A 14652-nucleotide genomic window follows, 5' to 3' on the forward strand; every position below is an offset into this window, starting at 1 on the left:
GGCCATATCAACATATCAGCCTGAACAACATGGGAGTTATTTCTAGTTCCTAAAATAGTGCAAAGGTACCCTGTCAGGGATGCACGACCCTGCCAGCTGTCCTGGGAACCACTTTCCCACCTCCTCACCCAAGATCCACGGGGAACCACTGAGCTCCTAAGAAATTGTCAAGGAATCAAGCTGGCAGGCTGTTTCTTTCCTCATCAACATATGTGTCCATAACTAGACCCAGTTATTGCCATTTCTGAGCCTGAGGAATGAAAACGGAACTGAGAGCTAAGTGCTTTCATCTTTAAAGAAATGACCCAGCAGCTACAAATAACATATTTTTCTTACACTTCAGTGATGAGAATTCAGTCATGTGACATTCCTGCAAAGGAGTTGGGACATGTAGGCTCTAGCTGGGTGGCCATGTACCCATTTAAGCTTGGTAGGAGTTAGAATACTAAGAAAAAGAGAAAGATTTCAGCAGAGTGGCTAACAGTTTTTAGCAACCTAGATTATTGTTTCGATTTTAGGCCTCAGGAATAAGCCCTCTGGGTGATATGAAAGACATTTTCACATTGTTGGCTGACTGGGATTTTTAAAACAACTTCCCCGAGTTTTCAAACTTACCTACTTCATGCCTCCTGGTTCCACCTGAGCGAAGGCAGTAAGTAGCTGGCTCCCCAGAGCTTCCTGAGGACCCATTTCCTGAGGGGAGCATATAGAGGCTGCCTTGGCATGTGATTTGGGGAGAGAGTAGCCCTGGTTCTGGTTTCAGTGAAGTAAACCTGAGTGTGTGCATCTGGGCAGAGCTCTTGGTCTGAATTAGGGAGGGCTCTGGCCTCTGCCATTCCTCAGCCCTTCTGTCTTGCCCTGCCAAAAAGTCACACATTACTCCCCAGTGATTTTGTTGTCACTGTTGCCTGAGCTGTTTTCAGCAGCGAAGGTTCCTAGGAACAGAGTGGGAGGTCAGCCGTTGATTACATGCTTTTGTTCCCTGAGATGGTGTCAGATAGGGACGGGGAGGAGAAGCTGTAGACTTAGTCATCAGACTCTGTTCAGTCCTGACACTAGGTAGAATACCTGGATCCCGTAATGGGGGAGGGCAGTGGTTGTCTTCTGCCCCTGCCCTATGGTCTTTCTCACGTTTCTTATCCCAGCAACTTTTACTGTACTGGACTTGGGGTTCTATCTCCAAGGTAGAAGGGGGACACAAGCTGCACGCACCAAATAAGCTCCGTCATTTTGAACTTCTTGGACCAGTAGACTATCAGGTGAAAAAAGACATTGGTGTATGGAGGAGACAACCAGCTTTGGTAGCTTTAGAGCCTGGTTACTGTTGTGGATCACACATGAGCTATTGCCATAAGAATTGGAAACCAGACACCCAGTTTCCTCAGTGTTGAAAATCCAGGGTACTCTACCAGGCAAGCAGTCTTGATTGGGAAGTATGGCTGACCACAGAAGTGATCTGTGTGATGGAGGAGGAAAGAGCATCACTAACAGCATGGGGTAAATTGCAGCATTATGGATTATAGGTGTGTTTAATAAGTCAATGATTTTTTAAATTATTTTTTTTTAAATATCATCATGAAGAATCTGCAACAGGAGGCGGCAAAGTTAATGTAGAACACAGTGGGTTTGAGCAGTGCTCGGGATGGACAGTAGTCAATGAAGTCAGTCTAGTGTACATTCCCTGACACTCACTGTTTGCTTATGTGTCAACTAGACTTCTGGCTGACAGTATCTGTGATGCTACTTAGAGACTCTATGACCATCAGAGCCCACTCTACCCTTGCAACCAGGGCAAGAGTGCCAAGGAATCAAGACTCCCAGGGAAGAGTATTTAACTGCATGGATATCCAACTTCCTTTGCACTTGGGTGGGGTAACTCCAGGTTTAGTTAGGGCTAGGGATTCCGAGTTGACTTTGTTGCGGGGTTAAGCTCTAAGTTGTCCAGGTAGAGATCTGTTTGATCACAAGAACTTTGTTTACCTCCTTCCTAGGGAGCTCCAAGTTCCAGGTGCTCAGTACTCAGAGTTCTGCATCATGAGCGCCAGAACCAACACCTTCCTCCAAGCTGCTCACAAGCATAAATGAACTCTCTAGCCTGAGGGGTGCCTTGGGGACTTCTGGACAAAGTAACCTCATGCAAAAAGGCAGGACTCTTTGTATATTGCAGTGTGTACTGGGAATAGAAAAAAAAGGGCAGTAGATTATTTTTTTTTAAAAAAAGGCAGTGGAGTACAGTTAGAATGTTCTGGTACAAAATCCAAGAAATCTGAAGTTCTAAAATCGTACCAGGCTCCCAGGTCACTTTGTGGTAAATTTATCAAAGTAGGACAGAATCTGATTTATTTGGCAGTTTGTTGACTTATAATTCAAATATTTGGACATTTGAGACACAGTCCTCAATTTGTAATCTTGCCCCCGAAGCCAGGAAATGTTAGGGACAGGCCCGGAAGTCACTATATAATCAATGGCCTTGAAGAGCAAAGAGAAGCCTCGTGCAGAGCCCAGCCGCTCAGAGCTCTTCACAAAGGCCGTTCACGTACACAGCCTCGGTTCTTTAAGAAAAGCACGGGGGACTTGGACATTGCTCTCCCGATGAAAAGATGGAAGTCACCGGTGATGATTAATCACTGGCTTGTCTCTTATTTATTATCACTACTTTTCACTAAAGCAGCTGGTAATTGGATCCACCACTGCACTCTGCTCCAAAAGAGGACAGCTGTTGCCATTAGCACATTCCTTCAGCTATAAATGGCCAAGGCCATCCCCTGAAGTAAGAGTCATCCATTATTTTGCCACCTCCAGGCTAGGCTGTTCTGATGCCTTCCGTATATGGAAGAGTGTCGAGCATGGCCGGCAGCATCAGCTCACGTGTGACTTTGATGCTCGGCTCTCATTGCTACACAGAGTGTCTTCATATTATTAACAACATGGAGTGGCCAAATTGAGTAGCACTCTAGGAACATTTCAACATTGGCAAAAGGACATATTTGTTCTTTTGTATGCTAGTAATTAGGTATGCTGGTAAACAGTGGAAAACTAGTATTCCCCATCCCCCCTCTGCCTCTACACCCTGCCTTAGGTATTGTACAGACACTTTTCAATTTAGCATGGTTTGATGTGAGACTTTTACTTTACAATGATGTGGAAGTCATTAGTCAGTTTTTCTGTAACTGTGACAAAATACTCGAGAAAGTGAATTTAGTAAAGCAAACAGGTTTATTAGCTTATAACCAGAGGTTTCAGTCCATGGTTGGGTGACTATTGCTTTTGGCCTGTGGTGAAGCGGGACCTCATGGCAGAGAGTAGATGTGGATCAAAGCTGTGTTGAGAAGCAAAAGAGGAAGGAGCCAGGTCCCTTCAAGGGGCTACCCCCAGTGACTCACCTTCCTTCCGTGAGGCCCCACCTCCTAAAAGCTCCTCTGCCTCCCTAAGTGCTACAGCACACGGACCTTTGGGACACATTGCAAATACAGCAGAAAGCAAAACATTCAGTAGAAACTGTATTTTGTATTGATACCCACTTCTAACATGAATTAAAATGTAAGTGGTCTCCCACCTAGACCCTGTTGTCATTAGCTTACTTTACTATGGAACTATAGGTGCAGTGCACTGTAAGATTTTTCCAGCAGAGCCCAGCCCCTGCAAGAGGCCCAGCCCCAGAAAGGCTCTTAGCAAGTGCTTATGTCTCTCAGCCTCTCCAGATGCCTTACTGTGCCCCATGCAGGGTGTTTCTAGAATCCCGATAATTTCACCTCATTGTTTCTGGTCAGTACTTGGTTCCTCTCATGGTCTTTTTGACTGATTGGTGTTCCATCACCCAGCATACTCTGCTCTCTTGGGCCTTCATGCTTCTAATCCGGAGTTCACATATTGATAGAAGTTTCTCCCTTTTCACATGTTCAAATCTGGATGAGAGAGGAAAAGAAGACATGCCTAGAGAAAATTCCCTACGGGTAGTACCGATGGCTCGGACTCTGTAGAACATGCCACATGCTGAGAAACATTCTAATGTTCTGTAATGATCCACAACCAGTCTCGTGCACTGAGTTGAAACGCTAGAGCAGAGTCACCGTGGTTGCTCTCCTGCTCCACAAAGGTCTTCTATTTCAGTTAATTCTGTAGGAACAGAAGAGACATAAAAACAAGAGAATTACTATTTTGCGGTTGGCCGTCCCCTCTAAGAGTCTGCCTCACTCTACCTCCATCCTTGGCTCTGCTTCCGGCAGCTTTGCCCCTCTTCACGCTCTTAGTGAACCTGCAGAGGCACCGAAACTGGAAAGCAAAATGCAGGAAGGGCTGGTGCTTTGGTGAAGAGCTTGCCTAGTGTTGGCAAGGTCCTGTGTTCAAGCCTCAGTACCACAAAAACAAAAACAAGCACCAACAGGCCTCGTAGAAGGTTGTCCAAATACCTTAGGGTGGCACCAACTGTTAACTCAGAACCACGGGAGGGATCTGAGCTGTGCCTATGGCAGAGTGGACCTGCATTATTTCAGAGGGCTTTTGGTATCACACCACACAAACGATCAATTTTCAATGGCAAGGCAGATAATCAAAGAAAAATAAGAAACTGATACATTGTTTTGGTGTATGTGGGTGGTGGTGGAGAATACATGTGTGTGGGTGCACACATTGGGGGAGGCCAGAGAATATCAATATCTGTTCTTTCACTCTCCTATTACCCTGAGACAGGGTCTCTCACTGCACCTGGAGCTTGGCTGGCAGCCAGGAAGCCCCAGTGATCTTCTTGTCTCTGCTTCCCACAGTACAGCAGTTTCAAGGGTGCACAGCTTTCATGTGGGTGCTCTCGATTCGAACTCAGATCCTTGAATTTGTGCATACAGCACTTACCTACTGAGCCATCTTTCCAGTCCTGAAATTGATAGTTTAAATAGGGGAAGGAATATAAAGAGAACTTCAAGGGTAGGCATCAACTTCAAGTGGCTCTGTCACCTATCTGTCCTCCATCAATCCATCCGCCCATCTATCCGTCCATCTCTCTATCTCTATCTCTCTATCTATCTCTCTATCTATCTATCTATCTATCTATCTATCTATCTATCATCTATCTATCTTCTATCTATCATCTATTTTAACACTCTCACTATATAGCCCTGGCTGACCTGGAACTTAATACATGGATCGGGCTGGCCTTGAATTTACAGAACTTCACTTACTTCAACTTCCTACATTGTGAACCACAACGTAATGTGTGTAATTTAGCAGAGAGACAAAGAATTGGAATATTTCTGAATTGGAATATTCAGCTCTGATATATCTTAACCTCTTTACAATTTTCAAATCTGTAGATCAGTATTTATTAAGAGGTTAATCAGAGAACACACACACACACACACACACACACATTCACATACATGAACAAGACTGAGTATTTCCTGATATTACAATAAGTTCACTGCACTAAAACCATGGATGCAAAACTATTGACCCTGCATAACTGGGATGGAGAGTTCTGTGTCATTTGCTATGTATGGATGTGAACACACACACACACACACACACACATACACATACATACACACACATACACACACACATACATACACACACATACACACACACATTCACACACATACACACACACATACACATACACACACATACACACACATACACACACACACACACATACACACACACACATACATACACACACACACATACATACACACACACACACACACATACACACACACACACACACACACACACTGCCATAAAATGCTGCCTACAGCTTTTGGATCTGACCTGAAATGTAAGATGAAGAGGGAAACGTGGTGTCTAGGATAAAAACATGCACCATTTGAGTCCTTGTGTGGCACCTACTGTGTTCTCTTGAGTGCAGTTTTCAGTTTTCTGAGTTTCATTGTCTTCATAGTTGAAACTGGCCTAACAGTAGAGAATGCCACCAGGAAACGCTACCTAACATCTGGGCAGTTTCTGCACTCTCAGATAACATTTACTATTGGGTTTACAAATAAGCCAAACATGATCTCACAGTGATTCACGTTATCCTTTCTAATTATTTATTATTCAAGAAAATAGGGCATGAGCAAGAAGGAAAAATGTTCTTCTCTTCACTTTTCTTGCTAATCCAGAGGCTGTATGTTCTCTAGGCTGTCCTTGAACTTAGCAAGTTCCCAGGGAACTCCTCCAAACATAATCCTATCACCTCAGCCCCCTGAGTGCTGACATACTACACACCAAAATCATTAATTTTCTTCTTCTCTGTAGACAGGTCTCTGTGAAACAACCCTGACTGCCCTGGAACTCACCTTGTAGACCAGGCTGGCCTCAAACTCACAGAGATCTGCCTGCTTCTGCCTTAGGGGTGCTGGGATTAAAGGAGTTTCTTCTCTCTCTCTTTTTTAAATCATTATTTAAATTTTGTTTTATAAAATATATTTTGATCACATTCTTTTCCTTCCCTCAACTCCTTCCAGATTCTTCCTACCTCTCTGTCCACCCAACTTGATGTTCTTTATTTCTTTCTGTCTCTCTCTCTCAAAAAACAAAACAAAACAAAAAACCCAAAAATAAAAATAAACAAACTAAAAACAAACAAATAAACAAAACCAATAATACAAAAACAAAACAAAAAGCATGTTAAAAAACATGGAGTTTGTTTTGTGCTGGCCAACTACTCCTGGGCATAGGGTCTGCTCTGAAGTGTGGTTGATACATACCCATTCTCACGCCATTGGAGAAAACTGATTTCCCCTTTCCTAGCAACTATCAGTTGTGGGATGGGACTTTATGTCCACTTTCCCTTTTCTGTGCTGGGATTTTGTCTGTTTTGAACTTTGTTCAGGACTTGTATATACTGCTACCATTTCTGTGAGTTCATCTGTAAATCAGCCTTTTTGTGTCTGGAAGACGACATTTCCTTGGTGTCATCCACTACCTCTGGCTCTTAGAATTTTTCTGCTTCCTCTTCCACATAGGTTCTTGAGCCTTGAGAGAAGGGGTTAGTTAAAGACATTCCATTTAGGACTGAGTACTCCAAAGTCTCTCCATTTCTGCACATTGTCCACTTATGAGTCTCTGTGCTCGTTACCATCCACTGCAAGAGGAAGCTTCTTGATGAGGATTGAGTGAGGCACTGATGTACGGGGATAGCAGTACAGCATAGTGGGTCATCTAGAGCCTTTCTATTACTGTGGTCCTTCAGCAGAATAATAGCAGTAGGTTTCCCCCTAGGGTATTGCTAACTGATGGCCAGCCTCCAGCAGCCAAGGGCATGAAAACAAAATCAATGAATGTGGCGAAGACTAGACTTTTCTGAGGGGTAAGTAAGGAAACACACTTTCTGATGGTAACTTTCTCTTTTACTTCATCTTAAAAAAATCTCTTTCTGAAAATCTCTCTATCTCTACACAGGTATATTCTTTACACACAGCTATAGATCTCTCTTTACATATATCCATCTCTTTTCTATGAAGCCATGTATCTCTACACACAGTTACATCTTTTCCCATGCAGCTTCATCTTCCTGTATCTCTCTATCCACTCAATCTCTTTCTGAAAATTTGTCTCTACATAGTTATATTCCAGACAGTTACATTCTCCACACAGCCATATATACTTCTGTTACATAGCTATACATATCATTTACCTAGCTCTCTCTTCCATCTGTCTCCACATAGCACAAATCTCCACACACTCTCCACACATTCTCTCTCTACACACTCAGTTCCATCTCCCTTTTCACACACACACACACACACACACACACACACACACACACACACACACACATACCCACACACACCCCTCAACAGCCAAACTCTGGACAATTATAAGTTACATTTTCAGGATCACAAAGCATTTCTTGAGTAAACAATAAGAGACAGAGCCATTCTGATACATGTAAGGAATCGCATGATTTCTTTCAGACTAGGAGGTCACGCTGACTGGCAACACAGCTATCAGCCAAGTTTCTTGGTAAGCAGGTGGAAGGCATGTCGTATAGTCAGAAGTTTTCCTATGTTCCGTAGCCACTCAGTCTCAAATAAACACGTAGAAGCTTATTATTAATTACCAACTGTTTTGGTCTATGGCTCAGGCTTATTGCTAGCTAGCTCTTACATCTTAAATTAACCCATTTCTCTTAGTCTATATTTTGCCATGTAGCCATAATTACCAGTCTGCTGGCAGCTTGCTCCTTGGGTGGCAGGATAGCATCTCCCTGACTCTGTCTTTCCTCTTCCCAGAATTCTCCTAGTCTGGTTGTCCCACCTATACTTCCTGCCTGACTACTGGCCAATCAGCATTTTATTAAACCAACTTAAGTGACAAATCTTTACAGTGTACAAGAGCATTTCCCCTTTTTGTCTAATTAAAAAGGTAGTTTAATTTTAACTTTAACATAGTAAAATTACATATAAGAAAACAGTTATCAAGCAAGAATTACAACTACAATATTTAGTCTACTTGTATTTGGCAAAAATAAAGAAAACACTCTATCAGCTATCCTATTTTTGTGAGTCTAACATTTTATATCTAATTTACCTTTTATCATAACCAAGGAAAACTATAATCATAACTATCTAGTCTTCAACTTCATCAAAGACTCCATAAGGATACTATCTGAGTAAACAGGAAATACATTTTCAAGCAACTTTCAAAATTCTAGAAATGACAGAGACATCTGGCTGCTTGGACAGTCACCCAAAGATCCTCTATAATATTGGGTCATCTGTCTTCAGCCTACAGGCCTAGAGTCTCTGGCATACTTTTCAGTGAAGCAGGAAATCTGAAGCACTGTTCTGCCTATTGGCAAAGTTCATCAGTCACTTTTCTCTGTCCTGCAGAATGTCTGGCCGTTTCTTCTGTGAAGCAAGAACCCGAAGGACCGTCTTTCCTTGTTTTGGGAAAGTTCAGTGGTTAGCTTCCTATGGGTCCTGCATGTCCAGTTTATCAAGCAGCCTAGGCAAGAGCAGGTTTTTTGTTTTCCCAAATGGCTAGGCTTTTCCACATTGTAAACTCCAAAATGAGTTTCTTAGATGCCCATTGAAGTAATTGGTGCTCCCAGGAGCAGATGTGTCTCACCATTCAGAAAGGCCTAAATTCTTAAAACATTTTAAATGCCATATTCTGTAGGTCTTTCATGTGTTTGAAGATTACCTATCTATCTAAAATATAATTCTGTATGCCTAGGAAACCTAACTAACATGACTGTAAGTTTGACTATTAAGAATGTAGGCTGGCTGGGCAGTTATGGTGCATGCTTTTAATCCCAGCACTCAGGAGGCAGAGGCAGGCGGATCTCTGTGAGTTCAAGGCCAGCCCAGGCTACAGAGTGAGTTCCAGGAAAGATGCAAAGCTACACAGAGAAACCTTGTCTCAAAAAACCAATAAATAAATAAATAAATAAATAAATAAATAAATAAATAAATAAATAAATAGAATGTGGGCTGAGAGACATCACAGAAAGTGACATTGCAATTCAGGACCTAAGCAATAAGCAGTTAGTTGGCTGAATCTTGAGCCTAGGAGTATGTGCAGAAGCCAATTGCTGAGAAAATTATTTCTATTAAAGTTGTTTTGTGCCTGATTTTGGTTCAACAAACCCTTAGGAACTTGTCCTTGTGTAGTCTCTGCAGGGGCAGCTAGTCTGTTCTGAAGTCTGAAATTAGCTGTCTTTGTGACAGAGAATACTGTTACTTTCCTGTGTCAGCTATGAAAATACCCTAGTATTATTTCTATTCATCAGAATTGTACAGATTAAGCAGAAATCGTTTTCCTGACCATCCACAGCTATAAATGTGCCCAATAGATGGAATATATACATGAGATAAACACACAGGCAGTGGGAAAACACCCATAGCAGTTTTTAGGGAAGAAATGTAGTGGGACATGATAGAAATTACAGACAGAAACAACAGATTCAGAGTCAGTGGCCCCCTCACTGTCTTTGCCACGTGGGGGCTCCCTATCAGAGAATTATTCATCTGGTAGGTCGACTTGTTGAATATCAGTTGTCATCTGCTGTATATTCTTAATGGCCTTTGGCACTAGGGCCTATGACCTATTCAGTTTTAGGTTCTTGGCCACTTTGGCAGTGTGCTGTGTGAGTTTCATTTCACGCAGTGAGTCTTAAGCCTAGTCAAAACTGGTCTGTTACTCTCTTAACATTTGTGCCACGATTGCATCAGTATATCTCGCAGTAAGGTCACTGTTGTCGGTCACAGGGTTTGTAGTTAAGTGATATTGATGATAAATTTTCTCCTCTGGTATCATGCCTAGTACCTTCCAGCACCGTGAACACTAGTCAGTAGGGGTGAATCTTTTAGCTAGAGGCTCAGCTTCTCCATGTTTGATGGCATCAGTAAGTGTGTCCTCAGCAATAGGGACTCATTGTCAGGTTGTGAAGAACAATGAGTAGCCTTGGCAATAGTAAAATTTTTCTTTTATGCCAAGAAATTCTTATCTGTGTTACTTATGTTTCTTTACCATTTTTCAATAATTAGGAAAACAGGAATAAATGGAAACTCCGATAAAATGTATAAATTTAGAAAAATTAAGGCATTCAGAAGAACAAATTCCATGTATTTTTTTATCCCTTAGAAAAATAATTTCATTTGTAATGCAGTGTAAGACCATCCCTAGGATTAATTTTTTTGACAATTGATTGCTGTCCCAGGTTGAGAGTTGAAAACAGAACTATCTCACGTGTTTTTAAGCAGAAAATCATATAATACTTTAAAATTCCTAGAAGGACTGAGGGCCATCACTGAAATGATTGAACCAGAGAACAAACCGCCAGTTTGTTCCAACGTTTGTTCCAACACCCACACTCCCCTCAACAGTTCTGTGTGTTAAACCAAAAGCAAAGAAAAGCCAAAGCTTTTACAAATGCCAATAGCCAAAAAGGTAGATGACGAGAGATGGTCATGTGCTGCCTTGCACAAGTGCTCATGAGGAGAACGTGCCTGTGATGGTTGGTTTTAGCTCCGGAGGTTGACAAAGTACCTTGTGTATTAGGTGACGAAGCATCAGCTCCGAGTCACTTTCTTCGCTGCTGAATCTTATTATCGAGAGACACCAGCATGCTGCCAAGTCTGGGCATATGTTAGGAATGCTACAAACAATCTGAAAACGAGAGACCAAACAAAATAAGTCTTTGCCTCACCAGAGAAAGAGATAAATATTTAGCTTCCATGTATCTTTTATGCTCTGGAAACTTCTGCAATTGGCAATGTTTGTAGCTATTACAGTAAAACTGAAGAAAATGGCTAGGAGAGGATCACCCTGACTTTGGCCTGGAAAGAATCTTCCAGACTGTTCTAGAAGAGAGAGTACCTCATGCATGCGGCCTCCCGAACACTGAAATGGAAAGCTGGCTTTGAAATGACAAATTCTGTACAGTTCAGTCTCTTGTACTCTACATAATAATGATGAAAATCTCCCTATATCGATAAGTGTCTTCTGACATTTTCATAACAAAGCATGTATACTCATGTTTCTTCACCACACCCACCTTATCAACTTGGCGGCTGTGTGCTTGGGTTTTCCTCCTGTGGTCACAGGCGAACAGCTGTGCTTCCTTTTGGTTAGCAGATGCTATTCGGGAGCCATTCTTATAAGATTCAGGTGGGCACAAGCAGGGGCAAAGAGAGGAGCATTCGTCACCGCTGGCCGCTCAGGCACGCAGTCTCACTGGGCACTCGGGCGTTTGCTGTGCTCAGAGCAGTTTGTTTCTGGGTCACAGCTCTGTATTGGCACCTTTCCCCCCCTCCTTCTGAATGACTCAGATTGTTATGTCCCGGTGCCTTGGGGTCATATCAGTGACAACTATTAGGACACAATGGGGTTAGGCTAGGGAGAGTGGACGTGACAGCTAGCACTCGCTTTAGGAAGTAACATATGAAGGCTGGAACTCTTAAAATCTGGTGACTCAGCTCCCCAGTTCAGATACCTACATGCTATGTTCCCATAAACATTTGGCACTGCCTCCAAGAACATGGAGGAGGAGGGATGGTAAAGTTATGACAGAGATTTCAGTGTCTGTAGTCTCTCTGCTAGGCTCATTAGCCACAGTTATGATCAATTCTGAGAATGGATGGACTACTATTAATTGCTCACACACCAGACACGGTTCTATTGGTTTCTGTAGCACAATACTGAGAGGGCATGTTCACGGGTTTTTTCTTCCCTTTTCTTCCAAATAGATTCATTTCTCACATGAAGTTAAAAATTTGCTTTATAATTGGCCAATAAATACCACTTAACAAACTAGTTCAAGCCTCACGTGCGGTGAGTCCAGTTAAACAGAAGGCATTCCAGGAGCATTCACAAGTATTGTTGGAAGAAACCATGAAGAGACAAAAAACAAAACTTTTAAAAACCTTAGCAACTATTGATTCATAACTCAGAGGAATCTGTGTGTGGTTTAGAAAGTAAGGCACTTAACAGAAATAGAACGCAAAAATGTAATGGGCTTTGGACATAAATTTGACCTGCATAGTCCACAAACCTGGCTCTCCCAGGACTGTGGTGACTCTGTGTCAAACAGCCCAGGAAAGACACTGGGCTTTTCATTCCGTGGGACAAAGAATCTGAAGGGCTGACAGATAAGGAAGGGCATTTCACTTTAAAAGTGCCTCTCTAGCAAAACTACAGTTATTATTAATCGGCTCAAATTTTCCTTCCTCTAAAAATCTCCTGTGATTCACTGTGCCCCACTCTGGCTACTCATTCACATTTTATTGATTTGTACTTAGGCAAAAACCATCTGTGACACCATGAGTGTTCATGTGTTTTCAGGGGCACCACACTTCCTGAGGTCAGAGGCCTGATGTCCTTTTTCTTTGTAGATTTATTTGTTTTTATTCTTCATGTGTGTTTTTGCTTGCATGTACGTCTGTGTACCATATGCATGGATTGCCTGAAGAAGTCAGAAGAAAACATTGGAACTGGAGTTACAGATAGTTCTTAGCAGCCATGTAGGTCTTGGGAATCAAGCCTGGGTTTTCTGGATGAGCAGCCAATGCTCTACCCATTGAGCAGTCTCTTTACCTCCACTATTCTTCTTTGTATTTATTTTCCTGCTCAATACTAGATGCAATGTTAGGTCTATAGCTGGCACTTGGCTGATCAAGCATACGTGCATGAGTGAATGACTAACACTTGGGAGTCTTGGAAATTAATATTGCTGACTACAGAAAAGAGCAGAGAATGCACAGCTGGACTTTCAGGCACATATTTCACTTAGTCATCATCATAGCTCTATGACAGATGTCTTACTAACATTGCCACTTAATGGTAGAAACAGAAACGATGAAATAATGCCTGTGCTCACGTGGCTGCAATGGCCACGGTTCAAATACACAGCCATTTGTTTCTCAATCCTTTGCCCTGGTCACTCTTCTAAGCTCCTGGAGCATCAGTATGGATTTGTTTCTACCTCAGGCAAATAGGAAACTAATTCAAATTTGCTTGGGCAAGAAAAGGGGGGTGACTTTGTTGAGTGACCAGGGTCAGGCGGGACCTCTGCAGAAACTAGAGTTGTTTTTAGAACATCCGTGTTAGGACCTAGTGAGGAGAGCTTTTTAGGCCAGGCCCATCTCTGCTCGGCTCCAGTGTCCTCTGAAGGGTTCAATTACTTTAGTGTGTGGTGGGAGGATGGAGAGAGAGGCATGATGGTACCCCAGACTCAAATCCTTCCTCCTCTTCTATGGTTCTAACTTAAAATCTCATCTTCAATTGGTTTTACTGTGTTGGAATAATCAAAGCACACCCTTCATGTGGTTTTAGAATATAAATTCCTAAAGGGACACAGACTGGCCTGGATGCTGAGTGGCCAACCTGCTACCTGACAGCAGGAAAAGGCAGAGGACAATCGCATCCCCATTCAGCATTGTGCACAGCTCGGCATGCATCTCCATAGCTTCGCTGGTCTTAATAACTTGGTTTCAGGAGGTACCAATATAATTACAAAATACTTACCTAAAGTGGTGTTAATAGATGACTGGCCAGTTTTTTAATACTTGCAAGGACAATGTGGGTGAGGTTTTGTTTGTTCTGTTCTAATTGGCCTTTTCCTCTCAAAGCAGCTAGAACAGTTACTAGGACTAGAAAGAGAGTCCAACTGAGCCAACACCACCATGCCGGCCTTTCCCAGGCTGTCTTTGGTTTTTTTCTTTTTCTTCTTTGTATAGTTAGGGATTAAACCCAAGTTCTTATGCCCCCACCTCAAGGGCTCTACCACTAAATTATGGTCCCAGCTCCTTTCCAGGCACTTTAAGGTAGTATATTATTTCTGAGGGGATTCTGAGAGAGCAGAGCACCCCTGTCTTCCTCCCCGCAGAGAGACTTCTTTTAGGTAGCCACAGAAGGTCTTCCTTAAGGGAGAATTTGAACACATCTAGGGAGTGGGAGGGCCATACACTGGAAGGCAAACACCAGAAGGTAGGAGCCTGCTGCCAAAGATCTGGTCCAAAACATAGTTAAGCAGTGTCTTTTCCCAATGATAAAATTATACTTTCCCTCTCCAACCTCCAAGTTGCCACAATAAATACAAAGGTGTTTACAAATGATAACATTTATACAAGCACGTAGAGTGGATGCCTCATTGCATTTATATATCACAATATTGGTTGGTGTAAGTAGAGCTTTGTAATGTAACAAGCA

The 14652-nt window shown here is 42.4% G+C and overlaps 1 long non-coding RNA gene across 1 annotated transcript; it reads right to left on the reverse strand.

Annotated features, from left to right (window-relative positions):
- Nucleotides 1-3487: 3487 nt before the first annotated feature.
- LOC119086886 lies at nt 3488-11707 on the reverse strand. The gene is made up of 2 exons (XR_005090273.1): nt 11501-11707; nt 3488-4116 (listed from the first exon to the last, which is right to left on the reverse strand). It is a non-coding gene; the product is annotated as an uncharacterized LOC119086886 (long non-coding RNA).
- Between the last annotated feature and the right edge of the window lie 2945 nt (nt 11708-14652).

This window comes from Peromyscus leucopus, chromosome 8a (genome assembly GCF_004664715.2).
Source record: "Peromyscus leucopus breed LL Stock chromosome 8a, UCI_PerLeu_2.1, whole genome shotgun sequence".
NCBI lineage: Eukaryota > Metazoa > Chordata > Mammalia > Rodentia > Cricetidae > Peromyscus > Peromyscus leucopus.